Genomic DNA, 17,292 nt, shown 5'->3' with positions numbered 1-17,292 from the left:
AAATTCACACAATTTCTAGCGAATGTCCCTCATTAGAAATACCGTTATCTAAATGATAAGATTTTAGGGATAGCAGTTTAGGTTTTTCGCTAAGATCTCCATTACCTACGCTCAATGCGGCCATGTTGCTTTAGACGCGATGTGGATAAGATCGATCCAGTGTTGTGACTCTTCTCATGGCTTCTGACTGGGTGAGTCTATGCAGGAGATGTAACTTGGTTGAAAAGGCAGGCATAACTAAGTTTCTCTATTTATTTGCCGTCAATCATCAGTCACTCCATCAATTGATTCTCTTTCAGTTTTCAAACCCTCCATGGCTCTGTGTTCTGTCTGAGATAAGTGTGAGAAGGGATTGCGAGGGAAAGGGTTTGTTATCTCTTCTTGTCGGCCATGATTGATCTATTCTCATACTGCCGCCTGTGAATTCACAGCTTGTAGTTGCCAGACGATGCGTTTTTGCGATTCGAAGCTTGGACTGCCTGTGTATCATTCTCTTATTTTCTTGCAAAAGAAATTTAGGGCCAGAAACACCTCGTTAGGGTTTCCATAGCATCGACAAGAAAAATGGAAGGCGGTGGTTTCGTTCGGCGCACTGTCGACGACGTTTTTAAAGATTTCAAAGCACGTCGAGCTGGCTTGATCAAAGCCCTCACTACGGATGTGGAGGAGTTTTATCAGCAATGTGATCCAGATAAGGACAATCTATGTCTTTATGGATTTCCAAATGAAACATGGGAAGTTAATCTACCTGCAGAAGAGGTGCCTCCTGAACTTCCCGAGCCAGCTTTGGGAATAAACTTTGCAAGAGATTGGATGCAAGAAAAAGATTGGCTATCACTGGTTGCTGTACACAGTGATTCCTGGCTACTTGCAGTTTTTGTCTATTTTGGTGCACGATTTGGGTTTGACAAAAATGACCGGAAGCGGCATTTTAACATGATGAATGAACTTCCAACAATATACGAGGTTGTCACTGGAACTGCAAAGAAGCAAGTAAAAGAAAGATCTATAGTTACCAACAACAGCAGTAGAAAAAACAAGTCAGGAGGGAAGGTGCGGTCATCTGAATCTCAACCAAAAATGTCGAAGTTACCACTATCCAATGGCTTCTCATGTTACTACCAAAATAAATTTAAATAAATAAATAAAAATAAAAAGGAATTTATTCCTAAGAATTTTTATGTTAAAATCAAAATCCTTTTTTTTTTTAAAGAAATTGAATTTATTTTAATTCTTATATTGTTTTAAAATCAAAATCTTATAAAAAGTCTTTAAATTTATTCTAATCCTAAAACATTCTAGGATTTTTTTATTGATTTAGGATAATTTTTTTAGCAAATGGAGACAGCTATATTGCAACCTTGAAAACATTTATAAACATTCTACTTTCTGATCCTCGAGATCGTGTGAAAACGTAGGAGGAGAGCATACTTATTTGAAACATAAAATATGATCCTACCTACTCTATGCTAATTGAAAATTACAAACTATTACGTGTAATTAAATTTCTAGTGTAACCATTCATGCAATAGTAGTAAAAATATATTCATTTTCAATTTCGCTAATTTAGAATGAAAATATACAAGGATGATCGAATCTAGTTTTTGTGAATGTGATTTAATGAAATAAAAACAAAATTGATCTAACCTTGTACTTGTTTGAAACCATCGAAACCACCTGTCGATAAGGCTTTCATAGGCGTGATTTCCACTCTGATTCAGATCATGCTGCAACTTCTCTTCGTCCTCCTCATTCTCCTGTTCAAATAATTGTTCATCATTAGATATACAGGATGATTCTTCAAATGTTAATTCATCATTTTCTTCTAGAGTAGTTAAGCTTTTGGCTGTTGTCAAGATCTCTTCTTCGCAAGAAGAGGAGATCCTGACACTTGCTAGGATCTGAGCAAGTTGTTCCAAACTTATACTCATCGTTTTTATTGTGTTTTTGTTTTTTTTTTTAGTGAATGGGGGGTTTTTTATTTGTATTCTGTTTCTATGTTTCCTATATAAGAATAAACTTAAATGAAAATTCCTATATGCAATTAACCCTAAATGATCCTAAATAAAAATTCTTCCTAAACAATCTTCTTAACTAGCTTACATCTAAGTTTGCTTCCCCGGCAACGGCGCCAAAATGTTGGGCGATTTAGTTGTCTGCTAAATCCCTGTCATTTAATTTATCAATCCGGGGTATCGTAAACTTAGAAGAAACCAAAATATATGGGACCTCAGATGAAACAGCTGTAGGAAGTTTGTTTAGAATGGAAATGCATATTCCAAATCTAAACTATCAGATCTATTTTATGAAATCATAAAAAATGTTTGATCAATGGAATTATTTTACTTTAGAAGATAGAGAAGAGTCTCTTGTTCAAGAGTCCTGATTGTCCTTCTACAATATTCCTATAATAACATTACCAAACACCTAAGAAAGCAAGAAAGAAAGCATATAAATGAAAGCAAGTAAATATTGTTTTCATTTCAATTCTTAGCTCATGGAGAAGAGTCTCCTAACTTAGGAAGACTTGATTGCCCTTCTCACATAAAAACTATATACTGAAAGGGAATCAATATTCACATAAATGTAATCTAGGAAAGCATATGAGAAAGTAAATATTATTTCAATTTAATCTAGCTCATGAAGAAGAGACTCCTAACTTAGGAGTTCCTGGTTATCCTTCTCACATCAAAACTAGATACTGAAAGGAGATCAACCTTCACACAACAAAACATGGCCACAACATGAATTCATACTGAAATTATCTACAAGTATTTACAACAAAGAAATAAGATGAACATCATAATTAAAATTAGTATATTCACAACATTAATTTACAAAAAGTGCACTTATCTCAGTATGGGGAGCCTTCCATTCCTCAATGAGCACACATGAACAACTATCACACCTTAAGAATCAAACAACACTCATAACTCATGATTTGGAGAAAGTGGTATTATTCATGTTGACTGAACATAAATCTAATGCTAATGAATAACTGATAATTGTTTTCTCTCCCTCCTCCTTTCCTCTGAAGGATGCTCCTCTTATTTATACATGAATTAGGGATATCTACTCAATAAATGTAGATCCCTTAAATATCTACTAGACCCATACTTGTCTCAACTTATCCCTAAATACTAGATGCAAATCCCATGACACATCAAAATCTCCATGATCTTTCTCCTTGGAATATGGTCCACCTCTTGAGTTGAAATTCGAATTTGATCTTGGGAGGCCACATAAGGGTGCCTTGGAAACTTCCAAATGATCTACACATGTCATCAAACTCAAGCCACTTTTAGGTATAAGAAAATACATGTTATTTCTCTAACTTTTAATCATAAATTCACTCTAAATACATGAAATTAATAACTTTGGAAAATGAAAATATAAACTCATATGGTAATGGAAATATAGGGTTATGTAATGATAATATGATGAAATGAGGTGACAAAATGAGGATAAAGGTGAAAATGGAGTGAAAATTGATGTTAATTTGGCGGCCCAACAACCATATTTGATGATTGATTATTGGACACAATGGATTTCAACCCGGTGATGCTTCATGTAGACCATTTGGTCTTTCACTTTGAATAATGTATGCAGATGTGGGCTAGACTTATCATGAATAGCCAAATGAACTGAATGTCATCACACTACTGTTGTAAGTTATTTTCTTAATTGAAGTCATGAAAAAAATGGGTGTTTCTATCAGGATTAAAGTTTGACTGTGGGAAATAACACACAAGGCCATCTATGCGAAAAGCATAGGGCAATGTTTCAAGGAATCCACTATAATCCCTGTAAGTTATTTGCTAAGATGGTTGGAGTTACATGTTCCCCTCCTTCGGTTTGGATATATCAGCTTTAGGCTCTTCCCACCTTGCACCTCCATGCTTGCTAGTTGCCCCATAACATCTTGTTAATGTGGGTATCTTGACGGAATGATTTTGTAAGTGTATTCTCATTCCGACAAAGTCATATTGAATTTATTTGAGGTACCTATTTGGGTATCATTAATTAGAGACATGCTACATTTTTCATGATAGCTTTTCGTATGAAAACATGCATAGGTTATGCTTGCACCCATATGCTACCAACATTTTCTTTATTACAATCTAATTTTCACAAGATTACATATCATGTTTTCTCTTTTTACTTTACTCAGCTACCAGACTTTTTTTCGCCACATTTACCTGTGCCCATGATTCATCCTTCATGTGACATGAAGATAACAAATCCCTTAGAGAAATTATTACATATTTGTTGTCATGTGTACCAAGTTAAGAAAATTTATGGTTGTGTCATATGGCCTTGTTGTATACTAATATATACACATTTTTTTTATGATTCCACTAACTAGTCCATGGTATCCAGCTTGCACCAAATCTTGCAATTAATCTTCTTTCAAATAATCAAATTTCTCTAGTAAAATTGGCCCTTTTAATCATGAGGTGGTTATAATATAGATCAACTAGAGAAACGTTCCATGATTTTATATTATAAGTGTGTAACTTATACCATCGTGAGCTCCTTGCGTCCATGAGGCATAAGGAATTCAAGAACTATCTAGATTCCTTTTCTAATATTTTTACCATATTCTTGGGATTGACTCTAGCCTTGCTCATTTATGTTCATTAAATTTGATGTAAAGCTGATATATTTTCTAGGAATTAGAAACACTATTTTCTGAATTGCTTCCCAATTTATTTGGCATCTTATTATGTTACTTTCAACTCAAAAGCCTCAATTATGTTACTTACTTCATTATTTCTAAGGCTTTCTTTTCCTTCAAAACTGTTATAAATGCTTATTACCATTTGCCTCCATGTGACTAATTCTTAATTAGAAAGCTTACCTGACAATTTCATGACAATCCTCAATTGCTTGATTCGTCTGTTGTAATTTATTCGTTTTGGTTTTTTATCGTTTAATAAAAAGAGAACCAATGGATCATATTTTGTGCTTCTAGGCTCAAGTGTCATTTATTTAGGAGAAACTTCCTTTTCATTTTTTGTCACCTGCACTATATTTCCAATTGTCAAAAGATCGATTCTTACGAGTCATTTTTCCTCTAAGAGGCCCAAGGATTTCTTCTTGAAAACCTAATAGCTGCAAAATGCCACCAGACCTTGCTGCCCATAAGGAATCCTACCATTTTACAACATGTCAATGGTATAGGTTTAAATCTTCCCTACTAAGAGCTATATAATATTTATGTGTCATTCCTATTTATTTTTCACATGTCACTTATCAATCCTTAATTTAGTGAAAATGATTCATTATAAGCCTAACCGAGACTTACACCAACATGCATGTTCAAGTTATGATTAAGTCAATTTTTATTGTGAGCCTGGCATGCAGAGTTGAGTCATGTTTGAGTTATAATGAGTCATATGGTTGTAATTAGGGATGAGCGTTAGAAATAGTAACTACTCCTGTATGCATGCAATGCTTGAAGATATGAGTTGAGTTAAGTCGAGTCCAATATTATAAGTCAAGTTTGAGTTTGCATGGAGTAGTTAGCTAGAGAGAAGTCAAGTCTAGTTGGAGTTTGCATGATTCCATATTTAATAAGTGTGGTGATTTTATACCCGTGGTTGGGTCATTATAATGTGTGAAAGTCAAGAGCAACAACTTAGGTAGATGTGTATGTGAGAATCAAGTTTGCGATTAGAATATTAATTGAGCAACAACTTACATTTTTGTGTGAATTTTATGTTTTCCTTCTCTTCCTTTCCAACAGTTTTTGCATTGAAAATAGGCTGCATAAAATTGTCTTGCTAATAATCTTCCACAAATTTATACTAATTATCATGACTAGGAATGGAGGTCTATGGGAAAAATCGAGATCTCATTATCTGAACTGAGATAGGCATCATCGAAGCTTGTATCTATGAAGGGCAGAGTTGAATTAATTGATTTGATCAATTGAATTTCCTGCAATCGACATACGCTCAGTAGTTGTGGCTATATTGCAGATAACCAATATTTTTTGAATAGCCTTCAATGGTCTCGCTGTAGGATTTGAGGGTGAATTTTTGGTTTAGAGGATAAGCTTCCATATGTAGATGTCAAGCACTCAAATTATTTTACTGCACCTATCCTACGTTAGTCAATTATTGTCTTTTGGTTCTTCTCCTACTTCCCTATCCCCCCTAAGCTACTGCTTCTCTCTGTTGGAAATAATACTTAGAGGGGGGGGGGGGGGGGTGAATCAGTATTATCAGATCAATCAAACTTTTCAATTTCATACTCAGAAACATATACGCTACTTCAATTAAGTGAACCCGCGTGTACACGCTACTGTGTCTAATGAAACTCGCGTATATCCAGAGATCTTATAATTCAGTTAGCTTAATCTTCAGTAAATGCATCAGATCATTATTAAGCATATTAACAGTAAACAGGTGCAGAATAACAGAACAGAACATCACACAAGAGCCACACACATGAACACAAAGATATAAGGTGGAAACCCAATGTGGGTGAAAACCACCTGCTGCAAGTCATCTCAATCTTCTTCTTAATAAGAAAATCCTTTTACAATATTTGTACTGGTGCAGTCTTATACCAGTACGGGAGCTACAACCCCCTTTGCTCTTGTACTAGCCGATCCATTTACTAGTACGCAGGCTGCTACCTGCTACAATGCTCCAAAGATCTCCTTTAGCTTTTGTACTAGCTTAGATACTAGTACGTAGGTGCTTGCCTACAATCTTCTCACCTCCAGGTACCACGTTTCATCAATTTTCAGACTGGATACACTGAAGCACAACACATAATCTGTAAGGCCACTTTTCATCCAATTTTCATACTGGACCCATAACTATCATTGAAGCTCAAAACAATCATCAAACTCTGAATCACTGAAACCCTGTTAACAACATCGTCACCAGAACACAGAGCAGACATAGAACTCTGTAATAACCATCAGACCCATCTGCAACTTCAAGTATCAAGCTTTACAATGTATACGCTACTTCGATGAATCAAACCCGCGTGTATACGCGCTTTCGCCAAAGACAACCCGCGTACAGATCTAAAAATAATTTCTCATAACTTGCAGCTGTACCATACATCAATCATACTCATAATACTTATAGAACAATACATGCGTCAGTATGTAGATCTAGAATAAGTATCATAAAGATAGTTCATTTCAAACCATTTGATCCCGATCTCTCCTTAGATCTTGCTCTCCATCGACCGATGAGATCTCTCCTTAGCTCAGATCAAGCAATGCATCATCAACCCATAACCCTGCATACTGGATCTAATGCTTCATCAGATATTCAAGACAATTCAGATACACTTGCCTAATGATTTCCTTCCCTTTATATAGCCTTAGGCCTTGTTCAATACCAAGAGCCAAAACCATAGAAATCCAATACCATCAACTTCAAAACTAGGGATCAACACGTCCGCCGAGACGCCAAGGTCCAAAACCATAGGCACAACTTCCAAGGAATAACCGCCATGGACCAAAGGTACTTTTCCACATACACGCGCTTTTGCTGAAGCCAACCTGCGTGTACACGCGACTTGGGCTTAACTAAACTGCGTGTATGAACTTTCTCTTCTTCTTATAGTCTGATCATCAATTCCTTGTTGCTGACCTTCTGTACTATGATTTGTCATCAGTGAGGTTTGCCATCAAGGACAACACTTATCTCATAATGCCAACAATCTCCCCCTTTGGACTTGATGGCAAAGCTAACTTGTCATACTTAGAACTATCATCTGATCCCTTTGAGCTGTCCTCCATCAGTCACATCTGATATCTCTTCTGAAGATTCATCATCTGATTCCTTTGAGCTGTCCTCCATCAGTCACATCTGATATCTCTTCTGAAGATTCACCCAGTTATACATAAGTGAGATATTCTTCTATGAGAGGGTTGCCATCAAGTACAACACATGCATCATAATGCCAACAATCTCCCCCTTTGGACTTGATGGCAACAACACCAAATCACTCTCCCCCTTTGACATCAAGGGCAAAGGGTGGACCAAGATATTCTCTTCCTTTGCTGAATCATTCCACTGTCCATACTCCCCCTGAGTACCTGCTGAAATCTCTGAATAGTCTCCCCCTTTGTATATGCCAAGGTGTACCAATCTGTTCATGCTCCCCCTGAGTACATGCTGAATCTCTGTACCGCTGAAGTGTGTTGTACATGCTCTTCCTGACTGTAGGCAAGATCTGCAAAAGATGTTCTTCAAGAAGAACATGACTCTATGCATCATAAAGGACCTTCCTATCACTTAGGACTCATACATACATCCATCTCTCAACTAAGTGAGGATATACAAAAATTGACTCATCCACCCAACCAAGTCGGAATACATCAAAATTTTACATATGACAACCAATCACATTGCATCAATCATCCCAGGCATAGTGGGGAAACCAAAATAGGCCGTTACATGACCTTGACACCATGAAAGAGATACCACAAAAGAGATATATGACATAGAGACGAAATAACTAGACCAAGACTTATGAAAGTCACCAGCAGCATCTGATAATCACCATTCAGATCAGCAACCAAGAGATCCTTTTGTTCTCCTTTCGCCTTTGTTCCTCCTGAAATCAACACCAAATGTGAACTAGAACCAAAAGCTTTAAGATAATGCCAACAATGCATCATTGGAAGATTATCTGCTCCCCCTGAACCTGTGCCAGATGATCTCTGTCAGACCTATATCAGACTTTCTGCAACCAACATCTGTCCCTGCTGATTTCCTTCAAATCTCCATATACGCGTCTGTATACACATAAACAAGCGTATATACGCAGATATCCCTTACGCAACACGCGTACACAAATTTCCATATCAGCAACCTGTAAATGTCCTGTAGAGAATAGGTCATCAACCTATAACAAGGTATGTCTGCATCAATTCATCCCTTTGAACAGAATTCAGAGTCATTCACATTGTATCATGTGTGAAACCACCATAGCCATTTCATCAAGCTCTACATGATCCAAGTATCATTACTTGGGAACATCTGCATCAATTAACATATGTAAGTATAAACCTATCATTATATAGATAAGAACTCATCACCATGTCTCCAATAAAGCAACTTTGAGTAGTCATCCATGTATCAGCATTATGTATCTTGAGCTCAAGCTCATTTGACAAAACTTCTTGATATCATCAACAGCAACAATCCTTGTCCACAAGAGTGCCTGCATTATAACTGTATGATTTTTATGCATATGACAACAGCAGTATATGAGTGACCCATCATCAAGTGAGGAAGATGAATATTCAAGCTTTGTACTTCTTCTTGTCCTTATGAAGATCACCATGTAAGCACCATATATGCATCATCAAAGAATCATCCATAAATCTGATCTGAACATCAACTATGTAACCCCAAGAATCATATGAGATTTTATCATAGACAACTCACAACCACATCATAGCAAGATATATCATTTAGCCATATAAGAATCATCACCAAGGATTATTAACCATAATGCCAACAATGAATTACTAAAGGCATATGCTCCCCCTCAACCAGTGCCATCTGTTAGATCTGATCATGCATAAGCATCAAAACATCATCATCCTCAAGTTAGGATCAAAACACTTCTAGACATCATACAAGTAACAAAACATTTCCACACATCCTCAGCAGACTGTAACCAATAGAGCAAATAATAGACTGAATCATATCAGATCCTTTTTCTGATCCTGTTCCCACTGCTTTTCCTCAGACTGACATATACGCGACTTTGCAGTGTCTAACTCGCGTATATACGCGCCTTCCCTTTAAGGAACTTGCGTATGAGATTCAGGACACTGAAGTTTTACACTTTCAGCTCCCCCTGAGTCTGATATGTCTGTGCTGTGCTGTGTCTCAGTACATTGTGCTGACTGTACTTCCTTCTTCCTCCATATCTTCAAGTGTGATGAGGTTTTCTCCTTTTGGTGTGATGTCCATCCTTTGTTCCTGCATTCCTTTGCTATATGTCCAATCGTGTTACATGCATAACATCTTACATATTTCATATTCCTCCTGTAGCAATCAGCGGCTTTGTGACCAAACATATTGCAAGCAAAGCAATATCCATTAAAGTACCTTGAATGTGATGATCTTTCTACATGATGGTCTTGAACCCTTCTTCTTCCACATCTAGCTGCAACATGTCCAAGATTATGACATACATAACATTCAACATTATTCATAGGAGGAGTAAACGATTTTCTTTGAGGAGTCTCTTTCCTTGATTGTTGATGGGGTTGACCTTTCATCTCCCTTTTGATCATTTTCTCTTTAGAGTTCCTTGCCTCACCTTGTGAACTAGATTCACCTTCAACAGATTCATGAAAACCAAGACCGGTCTTGATAGCAGGAGACCTTTGACTACTAAGAATATCATCCAAGACTTTAGAACTATCTTGAAATCGTAAAAGCTTATCCTTTTCTTCTAGTTTACATTTCAAGATATTTACCTCAACCTGAAGCTGTTCTTCCTTTTCAAGAGATTGCCTTTTCAAATCCTCTTCATCTTTCCTTCCTTCTTCCATTTGTTCCCTTAGTTTGAGAATCTCCTTTTCTTGTTCTTCATACAGATCCTGCTGAATTTGACGAACTCTGAAGGCACATTCCAACTGTGATTTTAAGCTGATGACTTCGTTGTCTTGTTTTTCAATTGCTTGGTGTAGATCTTCATTCTGCTTCTTGGATTCTTCAAGATCTTCCTTTAGTGAGAGGATCGTAGCTTCAAGATTTTCATAGTAGCTGGATCTATCTTTGAGTTTCTTGATGGTTGTGCTTCTTTCGTTGACTTCTTTTCTTAATGATGTCACTTCATGCTGCAATTTTTGACATTGGTCTTCCTTGTCCTTGAGTAGCTTTCTTACCTTGTTTCCTTCTTCTAGTTGGGCCTTTAGTTTGGTAACTTCTTCTTTGAAAGCACATTCCCTTTTGTTCAATAGATCTTGTTGATCTTTAACTTTGTCTGTAAGCCTTCTAAATACTGCCTCTATTTGATACTTTTCTTGCTCACCCATAAAAGCATGTTCAGTAGTTTCACTATCACTTCCATCACTTTCACAAGGAAATATAGCAGGAACATCAGAGGATAACACATTCATACCTGATAATGATTCTGAATCTGATTCTGAATCTGAAGAGCCTCTTATACCTAATCCCCAATCGATTCTCCCACTGTCATAGTCCTTCTGAGATGTCTTCTTCTTCTTATGAGCTTTCTTCTTAAGCTTCTTTCCCATTGTTCCACGGATCTCCTTCAAGCGATCAAGCTTCTATCAAAGGACCTGCTCTGATACCAATTGTTGGAAATAATACTGAGAGGGGGGGGGGTGAATCAGTATTATCAGATCAATCAAACTTTTCAATTTCATACTCAGAAACATATACGCTACTTCAATTAAGTGAACCCGCGTGTACACGCTACTGTGTCTAATGAAACTCGCGTATATCCAGAGATCTTATAATTCAGTTAGCTTAATCTTCAGTAAATGCATCAGATCATTATTAAGCATATTAACAGTAAACAGGTGCAGAATAACAGAACAGAACATCACACAAGAGCCACACACATGAACACAAAGATATAAGGTGGAAACCCAATGTGGGTGAAAACCACCTGCTGCAAGTCATCTCAATCTTCTTCTTAATAAGAAAATCCTTTTACAATATTTGTACTGGTGCAGTCTTATACCAGTACGGGAGCTACAACCCCCTTTGCTCTTGTACTAGCCGATCCATTTACTAGTACGCAGGCTGCTACCTGCTACAATGCTCCAAAGATCTCCTTTAGCTTTTGTACTAGCTTAGATACTAGTACGTAGGTGCTTGCCTACAATCTTCTCACCTCCAGGTACCACGTTTCATCAATTTTCAGACTGGATACACTGAAGCACAACACATAATCTGTAAGGCCACTTTTCATCCAATTTTCATACTGGACCCATAACTATCATTGAAGCTCAAAACAATCATCAAACTCTGAATCACTGAAACCCTGTTAACAACACCGTCACCAGAACACAGAGCAGACACAGAACTCTGTAATAACCATCAGACCCATCTGCAACTTCAAGTATCAAGCTTTACAATGTATACGCTACTTCGATGAATCAAACCCGCGTGTATACGCGCTTTCGCCAAAGACAACCCGCGTACAGATCTAAAAATAATTTCTCATAACTTGCAGCTGTACCAGACATCAATCATACTCATAATACTTATAGAACAATACATGCGTCAGTATGTAGATCTAGAATAAGTATCATAAAGATAGTTCATTTCAAACCATTTGATCCCGATCTCTCCTTAGATCTTGCTCTCCATCGACCGATGAGATCTCTCCTTAGCTCAGATCAAGCAATGCATCATCAACCCATAACCCTGCATACTGGATCTAATGCTTCATCAGATATTCAAGACAATTCAGATACACTTGCCTAATGATTTCCTTCCCTTTATATAGCCTTAGGCCTTGTTCAATACCAAGAGCCAAAACCATAGAAATCCAATACCATCAACTTCAAAACTAGGGATCAACACGTCCGCCGAGACGCCAAGGTCCAAAACCATAGGCACAACTTCCAAGGAATAACCGCCATGGACCAAAGGTACTTTTCCACATACACGCGCTTTTGCTGAAGCCAACCTGCGTGTACACGCGACTTGGGCTTAACTAAACTGCGTGTATGAACTTTCTCTTCTTCTTATAGTCTGATCATCAATTCCTTGTTGCTGACCTTCTGTACTATGATTTGTCATCAGTGAGGTTTGCCATCAAGGACAACACTTATCTCATAATGCCAACAATCTCCCCCTTTGGACTTGATGGCAAAGCTAACTTGTCATACTTAGAACTATCATCTGATCCCTTTGAGCTGTCCTCCATCAGTCACATCTGATATCTCTTCTGAAGATTCATCATCTGATTCCTTTGAGCTGTCCTCCATCAGTCACATCTGATATCTCTTCTGAAGATTCACCCAGTTATACATAAGTGAGATATTCTTCTATGAGAGGGTTGCCATCAAGTACAACACATGCATCATAATGCCAACAATCTCCCCCTTTGGACTTGATGGCAACAACACCAAATCACTCTCCCCCTTTGACATCAAGGGCAAAGGGTGGACCAAGATATTCTCTTCCTTTGCTGAATCATTCCACTGTCCATACTCCCCCTGAGTACCTGCTGAAATCTCTGAATAGTCTCCCCCTTTGTATATGCCAAGGTGTACCAATCTGTTCATGCTCCCCCTGAGTACATGCTGAATCTCTGTACCGCTGAAGTGTGTTGTACATGCTCTTCCTGACTGTAGGCAAGATCTGCAAAAGATGTTCTTCAAGAAGAACATGACTCTATGCATCATAAAGGACCTTCCTATCACTTAGGACTCATACATACATCCATCTCTCAACTAAGTGAGGATATACAAAAATTGACTCATCCACCCAACCAAGTCGGAATACATCAAAATTTTACATATGACAACCAATCACATTGCATCAATCATCCCAGGCATAGTGGGGAAACCAAAATAGGCCGTTACATGACCTTGACACCATGAAAGAGATACCACAAAAGAGATATATGACATAGAGACGAAATAACTAGACCAAGACTTATGAAAGTCACCAGCAGCATCTGATAATCACCATTCAGATCAGCAACCAAGAGATCCTTCTGTTCTCCTTTCGCCTTTGTTCCTCCTGAAATCAACACCAAATGTGAACTAGAACCAAAAGCTTTAAGATAATGCCAACAATGCATCATTGGAAGATTATCTGCTCCCCCTGAACCTGTGCCAGATGATCTCTGTCAGACCTATATCAGACTTTCTGCAACCAACATCTGTCCCTGTTGATTTCCTTCAAATCTCCATATACGCGTCTGTATACACATAAACAAGCGTATATACGCAGATATCCCTTACGCAACACGCGTACACAAATTTCCATATCAGCAACCTGTAAATGTCCTGTAGAGAATAGGTCATCAACCTATAACAAGGTATGTCTGCATCAATTCATCCCTTTGAACAGAATTCAGAGTCATTCACATTGTATCATGTGTGAAACCACCATAGCCATTTCATCAAGCTCTACATGATCCAAGTATCATTACTTGGGAACATCTGCATCAATTAACATATGTAAGTATAAACCTATCATTATATAGATAAGAACTCATCACCATGTCTCCAATAAAGCAACTTTGAGTAGTCATCCATGTATCAGCATTATGTATCTTGAGCTCAAGCTCATTTGACAAAACTTCTTGATATCATCAACAGCAACAATCCTTGTCCACAAGAGTGCCTGCATTATAACTGTATGATTTTTATGCATATGACAACAGCAGTATATGAGTGACCCATCATCAAGTGAGGAAGATGAATATTCAAGCTTTGTACTTCTTCTTGTCCTTATGAAGATCACCATGTAAGCACCATATATGCATCATCAAAGAATCATCCATAAATCTGATCTGAACATCAACTATGTAACCCCAAGAATCATATGAGATTTTATCATAGACAACTCACAACCACATCATAGCAAGATATATCATTTAGCCATATAAGAATCATCACCAAGGATTATTAACCATAATGCCAACAATGAATTACTAAAGGCATATGCTCCCCCTCAACCAGTGCCATCTGTTAGATCTGATCATGCATAAGCATCAAAACATCATCATCCTCAAGTTAGGATCAAAACACTTCTAGACATCATACAAGTAACAAAACATTTCCACACATCCTCAGCAGACTGTAACCAATAGAGCAAATAATAGACTGAATCATATCAGATCCTTTTTTTGATCCTGTTCCCACTGCTTTTCCTCAGACTGACATATACGCGACTTTGCAGTGTCTAACTCGCGTATATACGCGACTTCCCTTTAAGGAACTTGCGTATGAGATTCAGGACACTGAAGTTTTACACTTTCAGCTCCCCCTGAGTCTGATATGTCTGTGCTGTGCTGTGTCTCAGTACATTGTGCTGACTGTACTTCCTTCTTCCTCCATATCTTCAAGTGTGATGAGGTTTTCTCCTTTTGGTGTGATGTCCATCCTTTGTTCCTGCATTCCTTTGCTATATGTCCAATCGTGTTACATGCATAACATCTTACATATTTCATATTCCTCCTGTAGCAATCAGCGGCTTTGTGACCAAACATATTGCAAGCAAAGCAATATCCATTAAAGTACCTTGAATGTGATGATCTTTCTACATGATGGTCTTGAACCCTTCTTCTTCCACATCTAGCTGCAACATGTCCAAGATTATGACATACATAACATTCAACATTATTCATAGGAGGAGTAAACGATTTTCTTTGAGGAGTCTCTTTCCTTGATTGTTGATGGGTTGACCTTTCATCTCCCTTTTGATCATTTTATTTTTCTCTTTAGAGTTCCTTGCCTCACCTTGTGAACTAGATTCACCTTCAACAGATTCATGAAAACCAAGACCGGTCTTGATAGCAGGAGACCTTTGACTACTAAGAATATCATCCAAGACTTTAGAACTATCTTGAAATCGTAAAAGCTTATCCTTTTCTTCTAGTTTACCTTTCAAGATATTTACCTCAACCTGAAGTTGTTCTTCCTTTTCAAGAGATTGCCTTTTCAAATCTTCTTCATCTTTCCTTCCTTCTTCCATTTGTTCCCTTAGTTTGAGAATCTCCTTTTCTTGTTCTTCATACAGATCCTGCTGAATTTGACGAACTCTGAAGGCACATTCCAACTGTGATTTTAAGCTGATGACTTCGTTGTCTTGTTTTTCAATTGCTTGGTGTAGATCTTCATTCCGCTTCTTGGATTCTTCAAGATCTTCCTTTAGTGAGAGGATCGTAGCTTCAAGATTTTCATAGTAGCTGGATCTATCTTTGAGTTTCTTGATGGTTGTGCTTCTTTCGTTGACTTCTTTTCTTAATGATGTCACTTCATGCTGCAATTTTTGACATTGGTCTTCCTTGTCCTTGAGTAGCTTTCTTACCTTGTTTCCTTCTTCTAGTTGGGCCTTTAGTTTGGTAACTTCTTCTTTGAAAGCACATTCCCTTTTGTTCAATAGATCTTGTTGATCTTTAACTTTGTCTGTAAGCCTTCTAAATACTGCCTCTATTTGATACTTTTCTTGCTCACCCATAAAAGCATGTTCAGTAGTTTCACTATCACTTCCATCACTTTCACAAGGAAATATAGCAGGAACATCAGAGGATAACACATTCATACCTGATAATGATTCTGAATCTGATTCTGAATCTGAAGAGCCTCTTATACCTAATCCCCAATCGATTCTCCCACTGTCATAGTCCTTCTGAGATGTCTTCTTCTTCTTATGAGCTTTCTTCTTAAGCTTCTTTCCCATTGTTCCACGGATCTCCTTCAAGCGATCAAGCTTCTATCAAAGGACCTGCTCTGATACCAATTGTTGGAAATAATACTGAGAGGGGGGGGGTGAATCAGTATTATCAGATCAATCAAACTTTTCAATTTCATACTCAGAAACATATACGCTACTTCAATTAAGTGAACCCGCGTGTACACGCTACTGTGTCTAATGAAACTCGCGTATATCCAGAGATCTTATAATTCAGTTAGCTTAATCTTCAGTAAATGCATCAGATCATTATTAAGCATATTAACAGTAAACAGGTGCAGAATAACAGAACAGAACATCACACAAGAGCCACACACATGAACACAAAGATATAAGGTGGAAACCCAATGTGGGTGAAAACCACCTGCTGCAAGTCATCTCAATCTTCTTCTTAATAAGAAAATCCTTTTACAATATTTGTACTGGTGCAGTCTTATACCAGTACGGGAGCTACAACCCCCTTTGCTCTTGTACTAGCCGATCCATTTACTAGTACGCAGGCTGCTACCTGCTACAATGCTCCAAAGATCTCCTTTAGCTTTTGTACTAGCTTAGATACTAGTACGTAGGTGCTTGCCTACAATCTTCTCACCTCCAGGTACCACGTTTCATCAATTTTCAGACTGGATACACTGAAGCACAACACATAATCTGTAAGGCCACTTTTCATCCAATTTTCATACTGGACCCATAACTATCATTGAAGCTCAAAACAATCATCAAACTCTGAATCACTGAAACCCTGTTAACAACACCGTCACCAGAACACAGAGCAGACACAGAACTCTGTAATAACCATCAGACCCATCTGCAACTTCAAGTATCAAGATTTACAATGTATACGCTACTTCGATGAATCAAACCCGCGTGTATACGCGCTTTCGCC

General features: G+C 37.7%; 1 pseudogene; it reads left to right on the top strand.

The window, feature by feature from the left end:
• Positions 1-510: 510 nt before the first annotated feature.
• LOC149181027 (PHD finger protein ALFIN-LIKE 8 pseudogene) lies at positions 511-1,140 on the top strand (annotated as a pseudogene).
• Positions 1,141-17,292: the final 16,152 nt, after the last annotated feature.

Source organism: Pinus tabuliformis, chromosome 3_2 (assembly GCF_031772625.1).
Source record: "Pinus tabuliformis cultivar Carrire ecotype Pingquan chromosome 3_2, CPIR1, whole genome shotgun sequence".
Lineage (NCBI taxonomy): Eukaryota > Viridiplantae > Streptophyta > Pinopsida > Pinales > Pinaceae > Pinus > Pinus tabuliformis.
The sequence above is the reverse complement of the archived record's forward strand: the minus strand, read 5'-3'. Positions and strand labels throughout refer to the sequence as shown.